Source organism: Schistocerca gregaria, chromosome 3 (assembly GCF_023897955.1).
Source record: "Schistocerca gregaria isolate iqSchGreg1 chromosome 3, iqSchGreg1.2, whole genome shotgun sequence".
NCBI lineage: Eukaryota > Metazoa > Arthropoda > Insecta > Orthoptera > Acrididae > Schistocerca > Schistocerca gregaria.
In genome coordinates this window covers 483,004,642-483,020,369 of record NC_064922.1, presented here as the reverse complement: position 1 = coordinate 483,020,369, position 15,728 = coordinate 483,004,642, and the positions used below count along the sequence as shown (strand labels likewise).

Here is a 15,728-nt window from a genome sequence, read left to right as displayed (position 1 = left end):
CTATTACCGAACAAATGCAGCTGGCATGAAATTCCATTATATCAAAAGCCCGCAACGATGTCACTCTTCGCAATCCCACATCACATCTTATTTGCTTTATTTTTGCAAATGCCAACTGATTTACTTAAACAATCTCCCTACTTTATTGTACTAGCTTCCCAAAACCGTATGAGAAATAATCTAATCTCTGTCGTTGTTCTCTCTCTGCTTCCCTCGTACTCACATGGTAACATTAATGGCCATTTTGAAACATCTTGAAACCTTATTGGATATTGCAGTAACATATTTATTTCATCATCTTACAATTATGTCAAGTGCACCTTATCCATCCTCTTAGTTGGTTGGGAATTGTACAGTTTTGGAGTAGGAAACGCTGGCATACTGTGATATACATATTGTTCTCTATGACTATTTCAGATCCATTAATGCTGTTCAGTGTTGGAACTGTCACAACTGCAAATTGTGACAGATTTTAGTCTCGTACGGTCGCTCAAGCCCATCTACGACCTATTCGTTACCGCACGCCAAAGGCTGACGATAGAGAAGGTTGTGTGACTCGCATGCGAAGAAACCCGCTCTCTTCACTGTCCTTCCACGTGTCTCTTGTGAGCCTACTGCCAGTGGCGACCGTAATTAGCAGAATAACGCGCTGTGTTGAGCTCGCCTCGCGCCATTCTGTAATGACGCAGCACGCACAGACTGCACTGTGGAGGGTCGCGCAGCCGCCTCACCTTTTGACCTTCGCTGGTGCCGCACGCACTCTCATTTGACCTTTTCCGGTGCACCGCTCTCGCAGAAGCTTCATATCAAAAAACAAATATGTGTATGTATTACTCTGCAGGACGTGGTAGCACAGTAATCCGTTGTAAATCCTCCAGCTCTGAAATTCAGCGGTGAAAGTTCGGAACTGGTCTGATCGCAGGGCAAAGAGGGCCTCTGCGTTTACTTTCCTGTATTACTGGAACAAGCTGGGCCTCTATCTTCGAATAAATTCAGTAACGGAATAGTAGGAAAATGCAATAGTGGATTGACGAATTTGTGGAATTATTTTAACATAATAGCAGGCAGGTAGGTTAAGATTCCCTAAAAACTAATACAGCCAAACTTTTCAAAAAATGATGCAGCCAGAAACCATACATACATCCAACTTACGCACTACCAATTACGCTGCCAGTGTTTATTAATAGGCATTATCTGTCCTAACAGAAACTTCACTTTGGGGCTAAGAATTTTTAGAAACAGTGGATTCAGAGTGAAAATGAGTGTATACGATTCTAGTACATTTGCCGCATTCACGCAGTTGTTCACAACGTACCTACAAAATTTGTATTACATCACAGAAAATCATGCTCTGTCTGCAGAGTTATTCTTTTTGTCTCATTTATTATACGAAGATAATCATGAGCCAGTAAATAATATTCCTTAAATATCATACGCTCCGTGATAAAATATGATGTAGTTCATACACTGATGCCTACGATCAAGCCACCAGCCACACAGAAATGTGCAGCCGGCTGTCATCTCTCCCATACTACAGCAACACAAACGCGGGAAATACCACCTCCACCACTAAACTCGCTGCTGAAAAACAAAAGCCCCCCCCCCCCTCTCGCAAAAAAGGCAGGCGAAACGCAGAACGCAAAAGTGCCAGAAATCAATGCCATTAACTGAAGCTGTAGTAAGTTCACAAAACAAATGAGGTTCAGAAGACTGATTATGATTCAAACGTCTTTCGAATGTGACAATAGGCTGAGTGACCTCGATCCCTTTAAAGAATCAACACCGGCTCATATTATAATGATTGATCCAGCACATGTATTGAAGGACATTATATCTTGGTTAAATTTCGAGGACGAAGGAGGACTTCATAGATAAATAATCCCATACTCAGGTGGCACGCGTATGTAGGAATCTTAAACCACAGCTCGTGCAAGGTTCTAGTGGAGACTGTTTGCCATTTCCTTCGTCCGATCACTCATAGTGTATCATGTGTGTCTCTATGTCGTACGGGTGCATCTCGCTATTAGTGAATGGAAGAGAGAGAGTGAAACCTGATGTCGAGAGGTAGGCTACTACACGCGAAAAGGATGAAGGGGACCGCCGAGATAAACGTTTTCATCCGACCATCATCAGTGTCAGCTGCCTTCGTGTCATAAAAGACCCAAGTGGTTTGGAATTGAATCCAGGACACTGATGCAAAAACTGCAAGTTAGAAACTCTACGTCGTCACTTCCCCTCCCTTGACCGGCCATATGGTGGCACTGAAAATTTCATCCACAACCAGGATTCTAACCGACGTACGTCCGAGTCGAGCGACACCGCACAGGCGTACGGTAGCGACCACGTCTGAGTGGGCGTATGAGGTATTCATACGGCTACAGATATGTCGGCACCACATAATAAGTGAGTGAACATAACCAAAATAGTTTTTATATAAATGAAAAAGAGATTTCCCTTGTTAATCAGAGTGACAACAAATCGTCACGTTGGTACTGGTGACGAAAATATCAAATGGGGATCTACTTCGTATTTAACGAACCTGTTGATGTTAATGAAATAAAACTAGAGATTGTCTTGTTTATCTCTTGCTTTTGTGATAGTGTCAATACATCAAATATAATTGTACGCATATCATTACCATTGCTAGCGCACTTTACAGTTTTTAAAAAAGGTGAAGGAGACGAAGAAATTTCTACAGTTGGCTGTGACGTACGTTGCGTCTCACAAATGGCCTAAAATCATCCCCAACAAAAAAATCCCTGTTAAACATATGCATCGTTTTGTATGTTCTCTGTTTCATTTGTGGGACTTCAAACTCCTCCTTCAGTGTACTTAACAATATTACAAGTGTCTCAAAATTTGGATGAGCCGTGTGATATTTCAGAATTTAAGTCCAAAAAATGCTTTAAAGTTTTTGTAGCCTTCATTTCTAAATTCAGAGAATTAAATACATCGTCGTTTTAAGTTAGCTTCTACAATCTAATATGTTCAATTTTTTCCTAATATTTACTATTTTTCTTACAAAAATACAAATTATGAGAGTTTATATCATATTAACTCACCTCACCTTACCCTCCCTGACTGATACTCAGATGACGCGGATGGCGCACTGCCATTTCTGAAACGCTGATGAGGTTTCAGAGCCTGTTTCTTCTTCATAAATAAGAACAATTACTTTTACTCCACTGTACGTAACAGTACTGTAAATACGAACGTTTACATATGAAAAGAAGGCTAGTTTATAGATAAGTTGATCATAAGAAGTGTGATAGAGAATTGAAGACAATTTGCCCATAAAGTATATTCGTTATTTAAGATTTTCATGTAGTAGCCGTTCATTTATAAGTACCTTTTCTGACATTTATCCTGTAGTACGGGATCCATTGTGTCATAATAGTAGACCTCTCTTGCACCGGGATGCCCTTTTTGCCAATGCCAGTCAGCTTTTGATGTCCTTCATCTGCTTCATGATCATCAATGGTGCTGCTGTTAAATTTCTCGCTGCTTTCATTTCTGGTACTCCTCCTTACTTTCGTGTTTCTTTGATTCACTCTAAATCCATATTCTGTACTCGTTAGATTATTTACTCCACTCAGCAGATTTGTGTAATTCTTCTTCACTTTCACTCAGGAAAGCAAAGTCAGCAGCGAATAGTATCGTTAATATACTTTCAACTTCAATTTTAGATGATCATAAGTATCCGGACAACCCCAAAACCACAGATTTTTCATATTAGGTGCATTGTGCTGCCACCTATTGCCAGATACTCCATATGAGCGACCTCAGTAGTCATTAGACATCGTGAGTGACCAGAATGGGGGGCTCCGTGGAACTCACAGACTTCGAACGTGGTCAGGTGACTGGGTGTCACTTATGTCATACACCTGTACACAATATTTCCATACACCTAAACATCCATAGGTCCACTGTTTACAATGGAATAGTGAAGTGGAAACGTGAAGGAACGCGTACAGCACAAGAGCGTACAGGCCGATCTCGTCTGAGGACCGACAGAGACTGCTTACAGTTCAAGAGGGTTGTAATGTGTAATAGGCAGACATCTCTCCAGACCATCACACACGAATTCCAAACCGTACCAGGATCCACTGTAAGTACTAGGACAGTTTGGCCGGAGGTGAGAAAACTTGGATTTCATGGTCAAAGCGGCTGCTCATAAGCCACACATCAGGACGCCTCGCTTGGTGTAAGGAGCGTAAACCTTGGATGATTGAGCAGTGGAAAAATGTTGTGTGGAGTGACGAATCACGGTACACAATGCGACGATCCGATGGCAGGGTGTGGGTATGGTGTATGCCTGTGAACGTCATCTGCCAGCTCGTGTAGTGCCAACAGTAAAATTAAGAGGTGGTTGTGTTATGGTATGGTCGTGATTTTCATGAAGGGGGCTAGCACTACTTGTTGTTTTGATTGGCACTATCACAGCACAGACCTACGTTGATGTCTTGACCACCCTCTTGTTTCCCATTGTTGAAGAGCAATTCGGGTATGGAGACTGCATCTTTCAACACGATCGAGCAGCTGTGGCGTAGTGGTTGCACGACAATAACATCCCTGTAATGGGCTGGCGTGCGCAGAGTCCTGAAATGAATCCTATATAACACCTTTAGGATGTTTTGGAGCTCTGACTTTGTGTGAGGCCTCACTGACTCACATCGATACCTCTCCCCAGTGTAGCACTCCGTGAAGACTGCCATTCCTCATGAAACCTTGCAGCACCTGACTGAACGTATGCCAGCGAGTGGAAGCTGTCATCAAGGCTAATGGTGAGCCAACCCCACATTGAATTCCAGTATTACCGATGGAGGGCGCCACGAACTTGTAAGTTATTTTCAGCCACGTATCCGGATACTTTTGATCACATAGTGTATCGAACACAGACCTTAATGAGAGGAAGAAATTTCCGAGAATGTATGTTTTGAGCACGGTATCGTATGATAGTGAATCACGGACTGTTTGAAAAGCGCCACAGAAGAGAGGCGAAGCATATAAGATGTGGTGCTACAGACGCATGTTGAAAATTACGCGAACTTATAACGCAAGGACAAGGATGCTCCGCTCAGAATCGGAGAGGAAAGTAAACACTGACAAGAAGGGACAGGATGATTCGACGTCTGTTGAGACAACAGAGAATAGCTTCCATGGTATTAGAGAGTGCTGTAGAGGGTAAAAACTGTAGAGGAAGACAGTGACTGGAATACATTTAGCAAATAATTAACGACGTAGGTTGCAAGTGCTACTCTGAGATGAAAAGATTGGCAGAGGAGAGGAATTCTTGGCGGTCTGCATCAAATTAGTCAGAAGGCTGACGACTAAAAACCACAACTAGAACATACAATCTAGAACATACGGTCTTTGTAATTGTGTATGCTCCGTCGGGATGCAGCCGTAGAAAGGAGGCGGGCATGATTTTCGAATAGTAACTGGCGGCTGTTTTACTACGATGTGGAGCAAAGTTGTGTTTGGTGACGATTTTACCTCTATTATTAGTGAAAAATGACCAAATCCAAACTGAACAAATGTGTAGAACTTGGATACAGGGTGTAGATTTTTTAAATAACCTACACACATAGATCAGTATCTACACCATCCCTGTGCGGCAAAGATATCATGGGATGCTAACAGAAAATTGAAAGTTAAAATAGCAGTTATTTTATGTATCTCAGCTCTTTTTTTCCATCTATCTCAACATTTGACTGTCTTTTGAGCTAGTGCGAAGAAAACGTATGTAACTGATGTCTGTCAGTAATGTATTAAGTAAAAGTTACAATATGCGGTCGTGCGGTAGCGTTCTCGCTTCCCACGCCCGGGTTCCCGGGTTCGATTCCCTGCGGGGTCAGGGACTTTCTCTGCCTCGTGATGACTGGATGTTCTGTGATGTCCTTAGGTTAGTTAGGTTTAAGTAGTTCTAAGTTCTAGGGGAATGATGGCCATAGATGTTAAGTCCCATAGCGCTCAGAGCCATTTGAACGATAGTTCATAATATGCGGAAGTCTCAAGTTTTCATTCTGATACCGAGTTACGTCCTAATTTCCTTCTCAGGATGCGACGAGGATTTCCATTTTTAAATGGATCTGTTCCGAGACGAAGTGAACACGAAGAGAGGATAGCTGCAGCAGCCACGCCGGTATTGTTGTACGTCGTTGGGGCCATAGGCTAAATACCTACACCAAAACTAAAAGGACTTAACATTCACTCAACGATCCAAAATGCCACATCTATGACGTCGCGCTTTTCTTACAGACAGATTTTGGTGCGGCTAAATGTCAATCGCTGCATCTGTAGACAATCCACATTATTTCTCTCCCTAACCAGTATAACGGTCAGGAATTTAAATTTTGTTAGGACGTAGGAGGCACCCAATGCGTACTCGGTAATGCATACCTAAGTCACTAGTTATTCACGAGCAGAATAGACCAGATTCACGTCTCAGAAGACTTAGTACGTAACGTCACTACGTCATAAATCCGTCTCCTACGTTTTCCGACCGTTGCGCTTATTTTAAGAGGAACGATTTGTAGGAGCAAACGTATTCCGTGGAAAAGGGTGCTGGAAATTATGTACTACCATTCTCAGGGCCGATGAATTAAGAATTATGGCGCTGTAAAAATTAAGGCCTCGGCTATAACAAAGGCATTCGTCAGTAAATTAAGGAGAGACAAGAGTAGATTACATTGATGGGTGGAGCGCACGCAACGAAAACTACTGAGTTTGCTTGGACAATATTCTTGCAACGAAAGTGAGCGGGAGATAAGTATAGAGAAAGTTTATTTTATGTGCTGCCGAGATGTAACTGATAATAGTTCATATGGGCAGCACGTTAAAGCATAGTAATATGCAACGCAAATAAATTGTACCTCCACACTGAGAGCACTTAGGGTCCTAACAAAATGGAAGTTTAATACCCTCATAACGTTGGTTCTGTGGAAAAACATTCACAAGGAGCATACATCAGATGTTACGACACAATGGTGCAAAGTAGTCAGTGCGCACGAAGTTATACTGTATGCATCCTTCGTGTTCCTCGAATTGCACAGATAGTAACGAAAACGAAACGCTAGTGCACCAGCTCACATGTCACCATGCACAATGTATCGGGGAGTGGATGTACCCAAGGTTGCACCTCTATTGCGGACGGCACAGCAATATTTCAAGGCACAAGGAGTAACACCAGACAAAAAGCGATTCAACGATCAGAACAACAATATCGTAATCTGGCTCCAGAGGAAATGCGTAGACCACATTGTAACATTTAAAATAGCGAAGGTAATAGAATTTATGTGTATACTAACAACATTAAACCTTTAACTGCAGCGAAAACGAAATTATCAAAACAATTTGGTGAACTACGCACAGTTATGAAGACCACGGCGTAGACTGCTGAATCGCTTGCTTTTTAGATTGTAATTAAGATTAATACTTTTACTCATTGTATTACTTGTATTTTATTTGAACCGTCAGCTCTCGAAGTAGTAAAAAGGTACGAAAGAGAAAAATATGCTACAACGAAGGTGAAAAAAATTATCTGTATATCTGTTATTCATTAGTAAGCAAGCATGAACCCCCGTTCCTAGGAAAAAATTACAAATAATTTCATTTAATTCTATTATTGCATTTCTTTCCCTTTACTAATAAACATACATTTAACTTTTAGAGCAAAGAGTATTGTAACGGTTTTCAAAAGAAGGGGACTTTTAAGAATGAAGGAATACATAGTCATCAGACGGGACAGTAGTATTACTACTTTCATTTTTTAGTTGCATGAACTAAAAACTTTCTTATATTACAACTCACCGTTAGGAATTAATTTAATTTAAATAAATGACAATTAAAAAGACCACACCCAACGAAATAGTTACGTTGGTTAATATTTTCAATTTTTCATAAGAATTATTATGTTTTAATAAGTAAGATAAAATGCGTAGAAGCTACACTGAGATAGCAACTAAGGCGAACAAATAGAGAAAATGAAATAGAATTACGTACGTTTTACGTCGTTACCTTCACAGTGGAAGGACCCTGAATCGTTTCTCGATACCTTTTCGGATTTTTGTCAGCTTGGTAGCTCAGTGTTCGGTAAGGGGACTAGGCAATGTAGCAAAACTGAAGGAGAGTTACATTCCCGTCTATGGAATACCACAGAATCCCTGACAAAAGAACGATCCAGAGAAGGAATAAAACAAAAAAAGATAAGCTGGTGTCCTGCGTCTAAAGCAGGTCCATCGTTCATATCCATGTCTTTTTGAGCGGTCATTAATCTTCCGACTGGTCCGATGCAACGCGCCACGAACTCCTCTCATGCTCTAACCTTTTTCTCACAGAGTAGCATTTACACGCAATGTTCTCAGTTACCTGTTGATGTATACCAGTCCCTGATTTTACCTCAAGTACCGCGGAAATAATTCCTTGACATCTTGGAAAATGTCATGTCGCTCTGTGCCTTTTTCTTCTCACTATGCTGCATGCGCACCCTGTCGTTTGTGCTGGAAAACGTCTCGTTTCTTACCAGCCCACCTAATTTTCAAAATTTATATGTAGCACCACGTCTATTCTTTTCCATCCACTGTCAGTCTGCATACATATTTCGAAGCTACACTAGCTTACTCATCTCATTCACATATACGTCTTTCGCATTAGAACTTAACCAAGCTACTCTAAAAGTCCCAACACGAGATAATACAAGGTGGACCTGTATGGTGGATAGTAAAGTTTTCATCTTGTTCTTCTTCCTCCTCTTCTTCCTCTTCTTCTACACTTCCTGGTTTAGGTATTCACGCAGTTCCATCTGCAAAAATTGACTGTCCGTCCTTCCCGTTTATAAGATTAGGCTATTCAGGAAAAAAGGCTCCGCGCTCCATTCTTTGCTGTGTTGCTGTATTTGGTTGTTCTGGTATTAGTTGAATTTATTAAAGTTCTTGTCACACTCTTTCCTTTTTGATGTGGTCTGTTCCTGACTAATCATTTGTTCCTTTCACACTTTTGATGTGGTCTCATCCTGACTAATCATTTGTTCCTTTCATAAATATCTTTACTGCACTTTTTACAATACCCAGTATTCTTTTCGTCGGTACCCAGCATTCGATCCCATGAGGAAGTGCTGGAAGATCCACTATTTTATAAAACTTTACTTGTGTATTCTTTTTACTTAATTTTAAATATATTCTGAATCGTACCACATATATTTCCTAACGTAACCAATTTTACATCTAGATTTTTGTTACTGTCTGGGATGATTTTACATCCCAAATAAGTGAAGAACGGCACTTGCTCGAAAATCACATTATCATTAATGACTTTGGATGGGACCGCGTCTTTCCCCCGGAAAGCAATCACTTTAGTCTTAGTTTTAGAAAGGTTCGCAATGTATCTGATATAGCGGTGATGTGTGGTCACGTTTTCTCGTGGAGGAGAGCTATGCCGGACAATAGTTTTCCAAACCGTCGAGTTTGAACGGCACCTCTCGGCTTTATTTGTGTCAATGAGATCACGGTGTTTCGTCCAAGTGTTTGGCACTGAGTGACATTGCTCAGTGGTAAAAGACTCCGTGCATATTCGAGAGGACAACATTTTAGATGACCCGCCCGGCCATCCAGATATCGACTTTCGGTGATTTCCCTAAGACGAATGTGCAGAAGTTACCTTCATAAAAACATGATCGATTTCCTTTTCCTTACAAACCTAACTTCAGATTCCAATGATCTACTTGTTGACCGGACGTTAGAGCATTAATAGTCCTTCCACCTGTTGCGTTATTTTATCCATCTCAGGATTGGACTTGCCACTGTTAAGGTCCCGACAATACTGTCTAATCTTTCCTTCGCTCATTACTCAATATACTCAAGTACACTAGATCTTCTCACACATAAGTTCGGTTACAGAACACACTTCGCACATGTAGCGTGTGAACGAACTTCAGAGGCATTGTCGCTTGCATTCCCCAATAGTCAAAGGGCTGCCGAATCAAAGCAGTGTTTTGGCGACTTCATAATTAATAAATTGAAAGTTCTCCATTAGCGTACCTTTGCTATGAGCTGAAAAATTTAAATATAAGCAAACGGCCCTTATTTTTATAGTAGATGTAGTAAAAAAGGACAACATGTATAGTTAGATACTTGTAGAAGAAGTGATAAATTGGGCATCGGGAATAAGTAATACAGATATAACAGGAAAAAATACACATTTAGAACCAGAGCTGAGATAGTGACGCTTATTAAAAGTAACCATGAATGTAAATTAGGCGCCGAAATATTTAAAGCCATATTTGTGCAATTTAGAGAAATTGTGAAGAATGCTATCATAAATGATAATGCCGTACAATACAAACAAAATCATCTTGTCCAAATTGAAGACAACTTTAAATGCCGAAATACATACTATGGCCGCTGTAAGAAAAAGTCCTTTTGCACGAGACTGAAACAATGAAGTCACATTTTATATTCGCATGTCTGCCTGAATGCGATGTAAACCGTACAGTGCGAGAGGCACCCTAGATTGTTGAACCATGGGACGAAGTACTATCAATAGATCTCATCTCCTGGGGAGAAAAACATAAATCGGTGGAATCTCTAATACTGTGTATCACTGCTGTTCAGTCAGTCCTAATAACTTGTAGTCAACAGATCGGAAGGGTATCTTCCACATACTCTGATCTTTGCTGGTTCTAAACGTATGTCACGTTTCCTTCTGGTTTATACTGTCCTTCACAACTATACCTAATGAATTGCTCATGATTGTTACCAGTCGTGGAACAAACATAGATTTTTAAGACAGCCTAGGTACCATGAACTTTACAAGCGCCTTTTAACGAACCCTTAATTTCAGCTCTTTATTAACCAGTTCTGCGAGCACCCGGCGTGCCTTACAACGTGTATCTATGACATCTATGTGCAGCTCAGAAGTTACCTATCTCCCATGTTGTCCATCAGTAGGTGATAATTATCTAATCTATTCATCAGTAAATCTGCACATATTGAAATTTGAAATGATATAATGAGAGTTTCTGTGTCTGAATGAAAACTGAAACCGGCACCTATCATCTCTATGGACTTTTCTACTTCTTCTTCTTCGTCTTCTTCTTCTTCCTCTTATTGCAATCTTCATTCGAAGGACTCGTTTGATGCAACTCTCTATATCAGTTCGTCCTGTGCCACTCCTTTCACTTCTGCATAATTACTGCAACGTACGGACGTTTATAACTGTTTATGCTGTCAAGCCTTGGCCGCCCTCTACACTGTATACCCCATGTATCTTAACCTTTTTGCCACCTCGATTGCATCTTGTTGTCATGGTATATCCTGTCAGCAGACCTCAGCTTTTGCTCAAGTTGTGCCATACATCTTCTGTTCTCTCAATTCAATATGGTACATTTTCATTAGCTATACGGTCTTCACACCAGACTGTCAGCATTCTCCTGTAGCACCACATTTAACCACATTTATTGGACTAGGCCGCACTCCACAGTTACTTATATCTATATTGATTGTAGACAAATCAAATCATTAATTATTGAAATCTGCATTTTATAAAATCTTTACTTTCGTCATCCTTACTTATTTTGCCACACAGATAACGAAATTAATTTCCTTACAGCATTCCCTCAGCATCTATTGATTTAATTCAACTACAAAACATTACTCTAGTTTTTGGTCTAAGACTATGTATTTCACCCGGGTAGGAGGTCGTTGGGACTTCTCTTGGAAAGAGGACACGCAGCGCGGTTTGGAGAGGACTTTTAAGCAGGATGCAGAGGCGTAACTGGGTCTGGCACGTGGAGAATCAACAGACCATTCGCTGGATGGAAGTAGTAAGTCGACGCTCTGGGTCACGATCTGGTGTTTGCGCCCGAGAGCGACAAGTAGCTGGACCTGCAGTTTTAGATTTGCCGCCGCCCAAAAGTTACACGAAGGTGAAAGTGGTAGGAAGGCAGAGAGAGAGAGAGAGAGAGAGAAAGCGGATAAGGGAGGAATGGGGTTGGAGAGGGAGAAAGGAAGGGAAAGAGGGAGAGGGATGGTTGGAGGGAGGAAGAGAGAGTGGGAGAGACCAGCATTATGTGCGGCCGTGGTGCCCAAGGTGCAAGCTGCATTGCACTGAAAGCTGAAGTTTCGTTTTCGTTTCCGTTCTCGACGTCTGCTGAACACTACAAAGAAGTAAAATTTTTGCAATACTTCATTATTCTGCCGGGTATCTGTGGCGAACGACAGGCATTTAATTTCACGCGAGGCGTAGAACACTGGCGACCGACACAGGTTGTTGTTGTAAGCTGTTCTTCGGCCTGGCATGACGTAGTAGAAGCCAGTTTCTGAAAGAGAGATCGCATAACTGGAATACTCGTAAAACGCAGTGACGGATGTCAGTTCTGCGAGAAAAGGTATTTACGAATACTATTAGTTTTTGTGTGTTGTACTCTTTATTAATGCTGTCGATTTCCAGAGCTTTCAGTCAATATTTAATCTGTTAACTGGTAAGTCCGCCTACTTAGCTGAGTGGTCTGGCTTTAGCAGCCGCACAGATTGGACGTGCCGTACTTCCGTCTGCGGAGCGTGTGAGCTCGTGCATGTTTACATTGCGACTTAGCCTCCGCGCAGGTTTCGCGCACTGAGATCATGGCAAATAAGTTCAGAAAATTGACATTAAGTTTCAGATTTTGCCTGGAATATGCACGACCTAAGGCCATAGATATGGAACGTTTACTACGAGAGGAGGTGAAGATCTCGCCACTGAAACCTCTGGGTATGAACCTCTCGATTCTCAGCAACACTGGGTCCCGGGTTCGATTCCCGGCTGGGTTGGGGATTTTATCTGCTTGTTGCTGGGTGTTTGTGTTGTCCTCATCATTTCATCCTCATCATCATCATTCTTGACAGTGGCTAGATCGGACTATATAAAAAATTAAGATTGTGAAAAAATTGGGACTTTGTACGGGCTCTGATGATCGCGCCGTTGAGCGCCTCGAACACCATCATAATCATCACCTTTTACGTTAGAGTAATCAATGACGCTGCATGCGACCGCGTTTTGAAAGTGAACAAACAGGAACTCTGTTTCCGTCACGTCGGCTGGTGAAGGTCGACCACGTGGGGTTAGACGTTGAACTATTGGCGTGTTGGAACTGCCATTCGAGGTATATGCAGAGGACGTAATAGTGGCTCTCCGGCCATACAGCGCTGTTTTATCATAAGGCAGAAACCTAGGTCCACGTCCGCACATACCCTGTTCATAGCAGGGTTCGTCAGATCACAAGTGATCCGCGCAGTCATGTTCCGACTTGTTGACCACCAACCGATGTCTGACCATAGTCGTGTACGACGAACTATGTTCTCGTTCTAGGAGTGGAAAGGAGGGACACATCAGATCTGAATGTTTGCAGCGACGAATAAAGCAGCTACCGATTGTAGGCATAGTACTTCCCCATCACACATGCGACGGAGCTTAAGGCGCTGCCGTCGGTCCACGGAAACAACTGAACAACTCAGGGACAGCGTTACGCTCTTCCGTGAACAGGTGGCAAACGAGGTGGCTGACGACGTGAGTTTCGCCATGTCCTCAGTTCCCTGATTGCTCCGGCAGCACCCGTGTCGATGTTGATGACGAAAGTGACTCTTTGGTCGACTCTGTCGTTGTCCCATAGGCGACGTTCCTGCCTGACCGCCGTGACTCCCTGCCGTCTTCGGACACGGAAAGACGTAAGCGTAAACAACGCTCCCCTAAAAGGCGCAAAATTAGGCGCCGTACGACGTCGAAAAGGGACTCTTCATCTTGACCAGATAATACACTGTTGATGTAAACAACGTTTCAGCATCTGAGGTCGTGAACGACTGCGTCATCAGTGCGTCTGTGGAACGGAGGCCTTCAGTGGCTCTCGCATCGACGGAATGGAATGTTCCTGTGTCTGAAAACCCTACCAAAGAAGGAACGGTACTAGCCTATCTGGCAGTGTCGACAGCCGTTGAACTTATAGATCCACGGCGATAGAGTCGCCGCGGGCGTGAAGCGAGGATTTGGAAGAAACTTCAGATCCCGTGAAGGAGTCCCCACCGTTACGGGAGGCGACTTTCTGATGTTGGTCGTGCAAGGGTTCGCCAGCAGCCCTTGCTGCCGGGTGCCCCCGCATGCTCACAGGAGCGACCTGCAGTCCCCCAGCGTGATGGGTCACAGCTCCATGCATATCGTAAGGCGACACTGTATGCCAACGGCGTCCACACGCCGTTCAGGAGACATCTTCTGAATAAATGACATGGACGTCTGAACTTGACATTGCATTGTTACAGGAGATGTATTTAGCATAGATCGAATAGAAGGATACGACTTTCATGCCTCTCATGGCGATTACCTTGGCGTAGAGTGGCGGTCCATGTACGCGAAGGCATCCTGTTTGATTACGTCATGTATCTCCCGTCTGCCGGGGGTATGCTTTTTACGATTTACTCCACGCGTGTCTATGGGTCCTCTGGTACTGGGTGTAGGCGTGAAAGAGCACGATTTTATACGGAGGAGATTGCCGCGCTGTCCTTAGGTCGACAATAAAGTCTTCTCTTTGGAGGGGACTTTCAATGCGTGCTCGGACGGAAATATCAGTACCAGAATTTTACACAGTGCCAGGAGCTGCGTGTCACTGTATGTGATCTAGCCCTACGGGATACCTGGGAGATACGGCGTGCCGACGATCTGGGATTCACGTTTTACACGAGCAATTCGGCTCGTCGGTTAGACCTCATTTATGTCTCCCGTAGGCTGGTTGATGTGGTGCTCCATGTAGAGCACTGGCCTTTGGTGTTCTCTGGCCACTGCGCGTATATATGTCCTTTGCTCCTTCCCCGCCAGGACATTTGGAGGAGTCGAGCACCATGGGAACTTGACGCTCAGAATCTGCTGGATTATGATTGTTGCAAACACACCACTGAGATGTGGACAAGATGCGAACAGCATCTCCGATCCGACCCATCCGTCGTGGGCTGGTGGCTGAATTATGTCGAACCCATACTCCTGCTCATATTCATCACCTACAGCACAGGCACAATACAGACCTCCACTTCAGCGCCCTCCATGATCTTTATGACCAACCACCTGCCCCGGAAGAACAAACTGGAAGCAACATGATTAAGGGAACCCGGAGCCTAAAAATGATGAAATTTTGGGTTTTCAGTTTATTGTGAAATAAAATACTATAGATCTTCCTCCTTAAAATGACATCTTAATCTTACCTAAAGCTCGATTTCAAGTATTGAAAATATTATTTTCAATAATGTGCTGTAGAGGCCATGTCGCGACATTGAATTTACATGGATACATGTTCATGGAAAAAATCGTTCTTCAAAACTTTTGGTCTTCCAAAGACTTTATATTATGTTGGCAACACGATTTGATAGGAATTTTTTTGTCTGTGTATTGTAGTCTTTGGATACTGTTGTTTACATTGAGCATTTGGTGGTTATTGCATATGTGGGTGTTGGAGAAAAGAATTCCTTTATTCCCATACATATTTAGCAATAACGGAACACTACACATGTGAATGAAATGTGTAGACATGAGCAGCACGGAAAACTAACTAAAGCAAAGTCAAAGAATAACTACACTCCTGGAAATGGAAAAAAGAACACATTGACACCGGTGTGTCAGACCCACCATACTTGCTCCGGACACTGCGAGAGGGCTGTACAAGCAATGATCACACGCACGGCACAGCGGACACACCAGGAACCGCGGTGTTGGCC

At 42.7% G+C, this 15,728-nt stretch overlaps 1 long non-coding RNA gene across 1 annotated transcript in view; it reads left to right on the top strand.

The window, feature by feature from the left end:
* The window catches only part of LOC126354518 (uncharacterized), a 1,203,959-nt gene that overhangs the window by 205,279 nt on the left and 982,952 nt on the right, over positions 1 to 15,728 (top strand). The window lies entirely within an intron of this gene.